Source organism: Oryctolagus cuniculus, chromosome 5, assembly GCF_964237555.1.
Source record: "Oryctolagus cuniculus chromosome 5, mOryCun1.1, whole genome shotgun sequence".
Classification (NCBI taxonomy): domain Eukaryota; kingdom Metazoa; phylum Chordata; class Mammalia; order Lagomorpha; family Leporidae; genus Oryctolagus; species Oryctolagus cuniculus.
The window spans coordinates 89638270-89651023 of NC_091436.1; positions in this window are offsets into that span (position 1 = coordinate 89638270).

The following is a 12754-nucleotide window of genomic DNA, read 5'->3' on the forward strand; positions in this document are numbered from 1 at the left end:
TATATGGCAAAGCCCTTTCCCAGGGGAAAAAAATCTCCTAAAAAATACTGCTCTTCACATTTCAGTTCCTTTAGGAATCATCTGGTAAATTTGTAAAAATGCACATTTATGGGCTCTTAATTGTCTAGGTGATGTGCAGGAACCTTAAAGTTTCCTAGGTAAATGTTGAATTGGGTGGTCTGTAGATCATACCTGAGAACTAGCTTGACAATTAGTATATTTTTATGTTATATGGATCTGCTTCACTTTAATAATTCAGGACGTACCTGTCTCACCTTCAAGTAGATAGCTGCAGACCGGCTCTTGGATAACTTTGGCTAGCTTGAGGACTGTACCATCTTCCAGTTTCATACTGGGATGCATTTAGTTACAAATTATGTATTTAATATATGGCAGAGAACTAGTTAAAAACTTAAAACCTGGGAGGCTTTTTTGCTGATCTACAAATTTAAGCCAACAAGTAAAAAAACAAAATAAAAATGTTGCTGATGTAATAGATGTTAGAGGCAAATGAAATTTTGAGACCTAAAATACAGCAGCCGCAACCTAATTCTCAGCAAGGTCCTGGGTTTGAAGGCACTGGTGTTTGCCAGAGTGGACAAGACCCTGTTGGCAAATGGTGAGTCAGCTCAGAGGGCTGAATGATACATATTCCATTCTGAGCTGTTGTCTTTGTTCTTCCACTGCCCCTGTTCTCAAGTTGCCTCCTTTTGCAGGGAAACAGCTCTTTTTAGCACAGGCAGTAAGTTGTTCCTCTCATCATGGATTTGTCAGTGTCACAGTTTCTATGTTTGTCATAACTCATCCTGAACCCATCATTATGGAAAGTCAGTTCCTGTGTGGCATATTCTCACACCTGTGCAGAATTATACTGCTTTAGTCTATTACTTCCTCCATGCTTGTCCTGATTTCAGCTATTGTCACTGATATCATAGGCTACACAAATGTAACCCACAGAGTCGCAAACTCTATGTATTGGCAACACTCTTAATTAATTATTTGAAATTCCATCATGGACTCAAACTCCCTTTCAAATGGAATACAAAACTTTGGAGAGACCCCTGGGAATATTTGTAACTAATTTAGGCTTTTGGAAATCCAAGGGTAAAATATTCTGGTTTAATTGAAAGAATGTTTCTACTTAGAATTTAAGTTCCTCTCTTAAATGGCAAGAATATGGATGATACTGCCTACTGGTTGGTTTTGCTGAAGAGATGGTATATTGTGTCTATCAGAAGGAAGACTCTATTTGTTGCCTGAGGTTAATGGTTGTATTTAGTTACATTTATATGTACAATGCATTGTATAATGCTAGGTTCATACTCAATTCCAATTAATGAAACTCAGACTCAAGTTTAATTAATTATTAAATGACCTGATTAAACTTTGCAGGCCGTGATGATTACATGGAGGATATTAGAAAAGTAAATTTACTAGATGAGAGAGTAAGGAAAATGGGACAAATACCTAACATATATGTTACCTTTCCGTATTACTGATTGCTTAGCAATACATTGCTAATGTGTAATAGCATTCTATCTTGTTGGGCCCAGATGCTAGCTCTGGATGACTTTACACAGTGCTATAGAAGAATCACTGCTAGTTAGAGTGGGGAAGGGAGTAAGAAAAAGAAGGGGGGGGGTTAGTTAGTTTAATACTAAGATTTAAATTAACACTTTCTACTGCCAAGAGGATAAACATTTCCTAAAGATTGTCAGCAGATTTCATTTTTCATGTCTGCTTTTATTCCTTTATGGTGGCTGTCTCTAGCCCTGTTGTAGGATTTTGATGTTGCAGGTAAAAGTCTGAGAAAACCAACTGGTGATTTTTGTCCTGAGCAAGGGAGAGAAGACTGGTGGCAATTGCTGAGTGTTTTCTGTCCCTACCCAGGAAAGTTTTGAGCTCATGATCTATCCTGAGCACAAGCCAGGAAAAAAAGACAGTGGAGCAGAGGAATAACAGAGCAGCAGAATAGAACTAGGGGAGAGGAGAGGGGGAAGGTGATGCCAGACAGAAATAGAAGAGGGCAATGCAGTGGACAGTGAGCAAGTGTGTCACTACCAGGGACCTCGGGGCCACCTAGTGTGTTCAGTGTCATAAGTTGCCTGTTCCCGCATTGCTATTCTATACAGCAACTGCTACATTCAAAAGAGTTCTACTGTGAATCTAGGAGTCACAATAGCAATAGAATAGAAAGGAGAAATGAAAACTAGGACTATGTAAGTGAGCGGAGTGCAGGAGAAATTGTCTTAAGTGCTTCAACACTCTGCTCCTCTGCCTCCACTCTCCTCCTCACCCCAGTGTCGCTATGTGTTTAGGCAGAAGAGAGGCCAGAAACTTCAGACTACAGTTGTTATTATTTCTTCATCTGAGAGGTAGGAGACCTTATGAAAGTCTTTGGGACTTCTTTAGACATGCATAAAACCTATTCCCCTCCCCCTACTTGGTAGGGGCATCCCAATCTCATGGGAATAAAAGATTCATCAACAATAGCACCTATTAAAAATGTGAGCAGCAGTGTGGACTATGTGTGAACAAAAAGCTATTAATTATGTCTAAAGAGAATGAGGAATTTCATCTTTGAAAAAATATTTAGTAATATTGTACCATAGGAGATATTTATTTTGTTAGATTGTTAGTAAGATAAATAACTTGCTGTTGAAAGAAAACTTCTAATCTAGTATAGAACTGCAAAGTAGATACAATATACCTCACTGTATGGACAGATTTATTGAGAAGAGCTTGTAACACATGACTATGTTTTATGCATGATAGGTGAGCATTAAATTTAATGAAGCAAAACAAAAGACATGGATAAATGTGCTGGTCTGTAAAAAACAAAATGCTTTTCCCATTAAAACCGATCTAAATGTTTGCTGATTTGAGTTGAGTTTCTTACAGAAAAAGTCTTATTTTTCAACATGACCCTAGAATACTTGTGTTTAATATCAGAACTCTAGTGATTCCCAAAGGCAAGAACTCAATGATAATTTAATCTTTATTTATGTGATGCCACCTAATCAGTTTGGAGCTTGTGGGGTGTTAGTTTTTGCAGGTCTAATTGCTCACTGGATCATCTCCTGGAGTTAGAAGTGCAGATGAAGGGAATCCATGCTTCTGTAAGAAAAGTACTTATAATGAAAAATTATTGCCCATTGTGGATTTTCATTAACTAGACTTTCCAATGGGCAGTTCTACTTTATATGCCCAGTAGTCACTTTATTGAACTTAGTAGGGGGTTGGCAATCATGTCATGGCTTGGGGTTGCCTAAAATACATGGAGGGAATGTTTAATTTTAGCCCTGTTTTCTAGGTCCTTATCTGCAATGAACTCACACCGTCTCCAGGAACCTCACAGTAATTAAAGGGCAAGGTTCAGGAGATCATGCTTTGTTTCATCAACAACCTTTTATATGAAATAACAGCCCATAGCATATAGAGAAACAATTCAATAAAGACTACGGGTTAATTCAGTTTATGTGGTGAGAAGTCAAAATAGCCTTTTGGGAAGAAAAACCTTAAATTGAGATCTTGGTGTAGATAGTCTTTGCATTAGATTTTTTCACATATGGCACTAAATATTACTTGAAATAGGAGATATCCGTTTGGTCAAAACTCCTTACAGATTTAATCGGGAGTGAGAAGTATACAAGAAATTGTGTGCTGAGGTAATATAAACAATACAGAAGGGTCAAAAAGCCTTCAAAATTGAGAAATTGAACTATTGTGGAACTGACTAAAAGAAGTTGGGATATATAAGCAATTTAGGAGTCAACATAGGGTGAATTTTTTCTAACTTTTCTTAGAAAAAAAGAAAAAATTCTGTTCTGGGATTAGGCTGACAGATGTGATTAGCTTTCCCCCTCCTTTTATATGATTACTTAGCACTTATCAACATTTATGCTTTTAAACTCTTTCCCAAATATGAGCAAATGCAGCTTATGTTTCGCTTGAGAAATGAATAGAGCAAAATAAACCTTTACTCTCTGCCCTATTGTCTCTTCCCTGAATTTCTGACAGATTAAAAAAAAATTTTTTCCGTTTATATAAATCTGTCTACACCATGGGGTTATTATATCAGAAGTAGAAAGCTTGTTAAGTAAAATCCTGTATAATTTAGTTTGCAACAGAATAATGCCATATTTCACATAGCAGAATACCTTATTTTTATAATGAACTCAGAATTTAGGTCGTTAGGAGTTATAGTGCTTAAATCATAACAATTTTCATATTGAGATAAAGTTGACTTTGTAATACAAATATATGAGTTATAAATAAATTTAGTCAGAAAGTCATTTTATGGTGAAAATGATAACTTTTTGCTTAATGATCATTGGAAAAATTTCAAACTAGCAAAGCAACTTATAGACCAAAAAAACTAGGTTTTTTTTAAGTCAATAGACAACTTTTGGTTATACAGCTACAGTGAAAGGCAAATCTTTCTTCTACCATTTTTCCCCTTTAGAGAACCTGTAGCCATTTTCTTATGATTCCTTCCATAGATAGTTTGTGCATGTGTGTATATAAATGAATAAGTGTACCCATGCCTCAGCTCTGACTTCATACATACTTTTCCATGGTGCCTTTTTCTTCCCTTCATCCCGACATGCCTCCCTCCCTTCCATTTGTCCCTGCATTGCTTACCATTATATTTTGGAGTTCATTCTATTTCAGTAGATTCATTTTGGTACTTTCTTATTCTTTCTAATTCCTTTATATGGAGGTACCAAAATTTATTTAACCATTTCCCATTGAATGGACATTTTTTTTTGTTTGCACACATTTGCTGATTTGCTGATTTATGTGACTATGAGAACTGTGATAACACCACACAAGGTACATGGTTTATATAACTCTCTGTAGGATATAATTCTGGAAGAGGCATTGCTAGGTCAGGGTGAGGACATTTGTGGTTCTGATAGATATTGTTAAACAGTGGTTGTGTGACTTTAGCCTCCTAGCAGCACTGCATGAGGGTCCAGGTTTCCTCACCCTTGCCAGCCCAGTGTGTTACCCAATTCTTTGATCTTTGCCAATAGAAGTGAAAAATGTAATCTCAGTTGTGATTTAATTTGCATTTTTCTTATTAAGAATGAAGTTTAGAATATATTCATATATTCAAGTGACATTTTAATATTTTCTTTGTGCACTCCTTCTAGCCTTATAAAACAGTTATTGCTGTTTTACATATTTACTTGTAGGCTCCTTTAAATTTAGAATATTAGCCATTTGGGGTATGTGTTTCAATTTCTTTGTCCATTTTTTTCTTTGTGTTTTTCCCTGCTATGTGGTTCCTTTAGTCTTGTGGAAATTTTGTTTAAACTATTAGTTCGCTATGACTTCTGGATTTTGTGTCATACTTAGAAAATCGTGAGTTATATATATATAAAAAACTTCATGGCATTTCATGAGGTAGTTACATGTTTAATTCATTAGTTTTAACATTGTAGTCTATATGGAAGTGAGTCTGGTTGGTGAAGTGAATATTGTTCTCACATAGCTATTCATTTTCCCCAGTACCACTTCTTTTTCTCCTTGTTGACCAGAATGCCCCCTTTGTAACATCCTAAATCATCTAATGAATTTGGGCCTATTTCTGACTCCCTGCTCACTGATCAGAGTAGTTTTTAATTGTTAACATCTTACAATTTTTTAAATCTAGCAATACTACTTCCTCCTTACTACTAATCCATTTTTACAGTTTTCATACATTCTTTTGTCCCATATGGATGTAGAATTCATCTACTGAGTTAAGAAATGAATTGGTGTTCTTTACTGCAATATTATTAAATTTTTAAGATAACTTGGGGAGAATTGATTCCTTATAATATTGAGTCATCCCAAGTGTCTGCTAATAATTATAGAATTAAAAAGGAGAGAATGACTCATCATGGGAAGCAGGCCACAAAGCAAACTCATAGAATGACAAATACCCTAAACAGCACTCTGGCCTCAGAATCAGCCCTTAAGGCATTCAGATCTTACTAAAAAGCTCACGAAAGCATTTCAGGCATGGAAAGCCAAGACACTGTGGCAAAACATGACCTACATGAAAGATCTCTGTGAGTGAGATCCCAGTGGAAAGAAGGGGCCATCAAAGAAGGAGGTACCCTTCTCTAAAGGGAGGAGAGAACTTCCACTTTGATTATGGCCTTGTCTAAATAATGTCGGAGTTTGTGGACTTAAGAGGCTTCCATAGCCTTGGCAGCTCCTGACAAGAGCCTTGGGTGATCACTGACATCATAAATGAGTGTTAATTGTTAAATCAACAACAGGAGTCACTGTGCACTTGCTTCTCATGTAGGACCTCTGTCCTTAATGTGTTGTACTATGAGGATTAATGGTAAGACTAGTCTTCAAACAGTAGTTTATACTCTGTGTGTCTGTGTGGGTGCAAAATATTGAAATCTTTACTTAGTATAGAGTAGATCTTCTGTATCTATAGATAATTAAAAATGAATCTTAATGAAGAATGGGATGGGAGAGAGAGTAGGAGGTAGGATAGTTTGGGTGTGGGAGGGCAGGTATGGAGGGAAGAACTACTATAAACCAAAAGTTGACTTATGATATTTATATTTATTAAATAAAAGCTTTCTATAAAAATAATATTGAGTCATATTACCTAAGGAAATGGTGTGTCTTTCCATTTGCCCATGTCTTCTTGACTGTATTCAACACCATGTAAAAATTTGCTTCAAAATGTTCTGTGCTTGTCAATTTTGTTCCTGTCTGCTACTGTATATGGGGTCATTTCTTATGCTATATCTACTATCTGTTACTTTTGAATATTTTTACCCTGGTGTTGCAGTATACAAACATTTTATCTGGAAAAATACACATGTTTGTATTCAGTGTTTTATTCCTCTCTTTATTCTTGCCAAATTCTTTTGGGTAATAATATCAGCAAATTGTTAATAATAGAAATGAGAGAATGTTGTGGTGCAGTGGGTTTAGCTACTGCTTTGGAAGTTTACATCTCATATCAGAGTGCCTAGTTCAAGTTCCTACTGTTCTACTTCCAATCCAGTTTCCTGATAATAGGCCTAGGAAGCCAGTCTACTTGGGTTCCTGCCACCTATGTGGGAGACCAAGATAAAGTTACTGGGTTCTGGTTTTGGCCTGGCCCAGCCCCTGTTGTTAAATGAATCTGAGGGAGTGAACCAACAGATGGAAGATCTCTCCCTCCCTCTCCTCTCCCTCTACCACTCTCTTTCAAACAAAAAACAATAAATAATCTTTAAAAAATAGAAATGATAGAAGGCATCAATTTTCATTCCAGACTTTGATAAAAATGTCTCTAGTGCTTCGTCATTAAGCATGTGGTTGCCTTTGGGTGGTACCCATTTTTTTTCCCTATTTTATTAAAGTTTATTTTTTCAAGACTAGTTGTTGAATATTTTCATTTAAATTTTCATAAAAAGCCTTACTTGATTATGTTTTTTATTCTTTAATCTCCTGTTAGATGGTAAATTTGTATTTTCTTTTTGATTGACAGTTTTACATACTTATGGGGTACAATGTGATGTTCTGACATGTATATGTTAAATAATGATAAAATTAGAGTAATTAGCATATCTGTCACCTCAAACACATATTATTTTGTATTAGAATACTGTTACTATAAAAAAAAAAAAACTATGGGGCTGGCATTGTGGCATAGTGGGTTAAGCTGTTGCCTGTGACACCAGTGCTGGTTCAATTCCTGAATGTACCACTTCCAATAGAGCTCTCTGCTAATGTGCCTGGAGAAACAGGAGAAGATGGCCCAAGTCCTTGGGCCCTTGAACCCATGTGGGAGACTTAGAAGAAGTTCCTGGCTCCTGTCTTTGGCATGGCCCAGCCCTGAGTGTTGTCCCATTTGGGGAGTGAACGAGCTAATGGAAGACCTCTCTCTCTTTTTCTCCTCTCCCTCTCTCTCTGTAACTCTGCCTTTCAAATAAATAAATAAATCTTTAAACAACAATAACAAACCTAAGACAAGCTACTTATGAAGAAAGGAGTCTTACTTTGTATCACAGTTTTGGAGATTCAAAATCTAAGATCAGGTGGCTGCAGTTGTTCAACATATTGTGATGATGTTCTTTCTGACAGAATGCTGAGGTGGCACAGAGCATCATATATATTGTTGTTAGAAATAAGAACATATATATTGTTGTTAGAGATAAGAAATAGAAATTGGCCCTTCCCCTTTCCTTGATAAAAAGAGTTTTGGGATTTATGTGTTAAGTTATATATTTATTTCTAACTTGTTAATTTCTATCTTTTTTTGTGAATTTCCTTCATATGTTTTTCTCTGTTAGTTTTTCTGATTTGCATATGAACTTTAGTTATATGCCTTATCTTTTTTCATTCAAATGGGCATTTAAAGCTATGAACTCTTCTCTGAGCACTGTGTTAGCTATACTTCATTTATCTTTATATGTTGCACTGTCATAACCACTGCTTCATAGATGTTTGAAAATTTTACTTTATAATTCCTGTTTATAAAGAGCTGTTTAAGTGAAAGTTTCTACCATTTCTTGATGAAAATTCTACTTGATGGCATTATTTCTTTTTGTTCAAATTTAGAAAGGTTTTGTGTTGAGTCTGATATGTTGTTAGTTTTGTGAATGCTTATGTTCATATAAAAATGATGTGGGCTAGGGAAGAACTCAGTCAGGGACAAGGGGCTAAAGACTGCCAGTACCCAAGCCATGTGCCCTCAGGTCCCACTAACTTCCATGCTGATTCAACATGACTCAAGATTCACTTCTCATTATGCAGCTAAGCCTCACTTTCCCTCATGCACCAGATGCCATGACACCTTCCTTGAGATCATGATGTGAGCTGCAACCCTTCCCCCAAACCTGCCTCCTTTGAGGCCCTCCCGGAGCACCACTCCTTTATCCTATAAACAAGATGACCCACCTTCTGGAGGGGGCAATTCTCTCTTATGAATTTGCCTGCAGTCATGCTTGAATGTGTACTATCCACTTGCCTTTCAATATATCCTGCTCTTCTGTTCATCTCTATCTACATCTCCAGTTGTATTCTGACACTCTGAAAGACAAGAACCTGGACTGAGTCTAGCTGGAGGTCTCTCTAAGCCCAGGCAGGGCTCTTGATTCCCCCACAATTTAATTTGGGGTTCCCTATCCCTACAACAAAGTGAAGGTACAATCTCATTTTCTATTAGAGGCTACATAGTATTATATTTATCAGCAAGATTTATGCTAATTTTAATTTTATTTATTTTTTGAAAAATTTTATTTATTTATTTATATTTATTTTTTTGACAGGCAGAGTTAGACAGAGAGAGAGAGAGACAGAGAGAAAGGTCTTCCCTCCATTGGTTCGCCTCCAAATGGCCACTATGGCCAGAGCTACGCCAGTCCGCAGCCAGGAGCCAGGTGCTTCCTTCTGGTCTTCCATGTGGGTGCAGGGCCCAAGGACCTGGGCCATCCTCCACTGCCTTCCCGGGCCACAGCAGAGAGCTAGACTGGAAGAGGAGCAACAGGGACAGAACCGGCACCCCAACCAGGACTAGAACCCAGGGTGCTTGTGCTGCAGGTGGAGGATTAGCCTAGTGAGCCGCAGCACCAGCCTATTTATTTATTTGCCAGGTAGAGTTACAGACAGTGAGAGAGAAACAGAGAAATGTCTTCTATCCACTAGTTCACTCCCCAAATGGCCACAACAGCTGGAGCTGGGCCAATCTAAGCCAGGAGCCAGGAGCTTCTTCTGGGTCTCCCACGCAGGTGCAGGGGCCCAAGTGCTTGGGGCATCTTCTACTGCTTTCCTAAGCTATGGCAAAGAGCTGGATCGGAGGAGGAGCAGTCAGGACTAGTACTAGCACCAATATGGGATCCTGGTGCTGCAGGCAAAGAATTAACCTACTACGCCACAGTGCCAGCCCCAATTTTTATTTTTTAATAATCTTATTTTTTCTGAACTCAATTTGTCATAGACTGAGAGAGGTGATTTTAATTCTTTTACTACAAACATGTTTCTAGGTATTTCTCCTTTAATCTTCGATAATTTCAGTTCTATTTATGATATTGCTATTATGCATAAATATTTGTCACATGTATACTTTCACTGTGAATTTTACCTTTTGCCATTATAAAAGTAGGCTTCTTTGTCTTATTTAAGGCTTTTTGTTTTGAATTCCACTCTGTCAGGTGTTAGAATTTTGAGTACCTTTCTTTTTATCTTTTTATTTGCTTTTCTTCTAAAGCTCCTATCTTTTTATTTCCACTTCCTAAATCACATTGTTTTAGAACTGGGTTTTGATTTGTGTTTGAGTTTTGTCTTTCAACTGGTATAGGGCATTTGGATTTACTCATATGACAGAAATGTTTGGTCTTGATTCTGTCAAGTTAACTCATGCTTTGTATTCTATTTTTAAGTCTTTCACTTATGTTTGGTCTGTTTTCATTTAGTTGGCCTCTTTGCAACTTTTCTGATAATAATTTTCACATTTTTATTCTGGTTACTGTTAATTGTATTTTAAATATGTTCATTTATTTATTTTCATCTACCTGAAAGGCAGAGTGAATGTGGTGGGGGGTGGGTGGTTGAGGGGGCTGGAGGGAGACGAGGAGGAGAGATTTTTCCATCTGCTAGTTCACTCCCCAGTTAACCACAACAGCCAGGGCTGGGCCAGGCCAGTGACATGAGCCAGGAACTCCATCTGGGTCCACAGGAGTGGCAGGGGCCCAGTCATTTGAACCATCATGTGCTGCCTCCTAGGATGCATTAGCAGGAAGCTGGATAGGAAGAGGAGTAGGCAGGACTCTAGCACTGTGATATGGGAGACAGGTGTCCCAAGGGGCAGCTTAACCTGCTGTGCCACAATGCCCTCTCCTAATTATACTTTCATTTATTATCTTTAGTTCCTCCGTTTTTGAGACTGTATTTATTTTTTCCTACTACAAGTCTGTGCAACAGTGAAATCAGCACATCTCCTCTTCCTCTCTTCCATTTTAGGAACTCATTCTGATTAATACCATCACCTTTTTTAGAGTTACTCCTGGTACTGGTAAGTATGAGGGTCTGCAAAAAAATTTATGGAAAATGTAATTAAAAGATAAGTTTACTTTAGTGCACAAAAGGTTTGAAATCCATGCTTAGTTTTTCCATCATATGCATTTTCATAAACTTTTTGAAGTACTCTTGTATGTTTAAATTTATATTACTTGATTTGTTATTTTTGAGATCTTTTCATTTCCAGGTATGAAAGGGGAGGCAATCAGAGAAATTACTTATCATCTTTTCCAGTCCTTTCCCAATTTCCATTAGTTGAACTATGTTGAATATTCAACATAATGAAGAATATTTATTCTTCATTTTATGATGAAATACACTCAATGTTCACCATCATTTCTTTTGCAATATTTCCCCAGCCATATTTTGGTTGGTTAAAACTTGTCATCCCATATTTTTCTTAAGGAGGGATATGAAAACAGTTTTCCTTGAATTTCTGCATATTGCAAATGGTTTCAGTGAAGTCTTTATAAAACTTGGAGAATATGTTGCTGGATACAAATTCTTTTTTTTTTTTTTAATTTTTTGACAGGCAGAGTTAGACAGTGAGAGGGGGAGACAGAGAGAGAGTTATAGACAGTGAGAGAGAGAGAGAGAAAGGTCTTCCTTCCATTGGTTCACTCCCCTAATGGCCGCTACAGCAAGTGCACTGCGCAAATCCAAAGCCAGGAGCCGGGTACTTCCTCCCAGTCTCCCATGCGGGTTCAGGGACCCAAGCACTTGGGCCATCCTCTACTGCCCTCCTGGGCCACAGCAGAGAGCTGGACTGGAAGAGGAGCAACCGGGACTACTACCTGGCGCCCCAACCAGGACTAGAACCTGTGGTGCTGGTGCCGCAGGCGGAGGATTAGCCTAGTGAGCCAAGGCGCTGGCCTGGATACAAATTCTTTAGCTCACAATTCTTTCTTTGAAAATCTTGTAATTATTGATTTACTTTCTTTTGGTATTGGATTCTGTGAAGAAATCCAAAATCAGTCTTACTTTTTCCTCCATATATTACTTTGGGGCCTGGATGCCCCAAAATTTTGGACTTGTTTTTGAACTTCAATAGCTTTTCTATGACATGTCTAATTTTGATCACTCTAGATTAATTATCTGTGGGTCAGTGTGCATCCTTTTAGTTTAAAGGAAAAATTTACAAGATTAGAAATGCCATATTTGATACAAAGCATACTATTGAAAATGTCAGTAACATTCTATCCATTCATAATAAATGCTTAGAATTTCTATTAGCACTAAAAAAATCATTCAAAGCTTTTTATACTTGTTAATTTCTAATGGAACATTTACCATAGGTCTGGTCTATCCAATTCCATAAATATCTGAAGGCAATAAATAGTAATGATAGTTGATATGAATTATCCCTGGCCCTTCTATGTTTTATTTTGTCTCATATTCAAAATAACCATATGTGTAATTATGTACTGTTGTTCTCCCTGTTTTATAGAGGAGGAGACCGAGGCTTAGAGAAGACAAATGACTTGCCCAAAGTTAGGAAAAGGAAGAGCCAGGGTATAAAGTGAACCCATCTTGGCAATACAAAGTCCGGGACTACCAGATCACTCAGATATCTAGCTGGAGTGCTATCTAGACATTTCCCTGGGTGCTGAGCTATTTTTAGATCTATCAGTGTTATGTCGCTCATGAAAACTACCTGCTGGAGGGCATTTTCAGACCTTTGGGTCCTTCAATTAGTCAGTTGTTCTCAGCTGGAGGTGGTTTTGCTTCT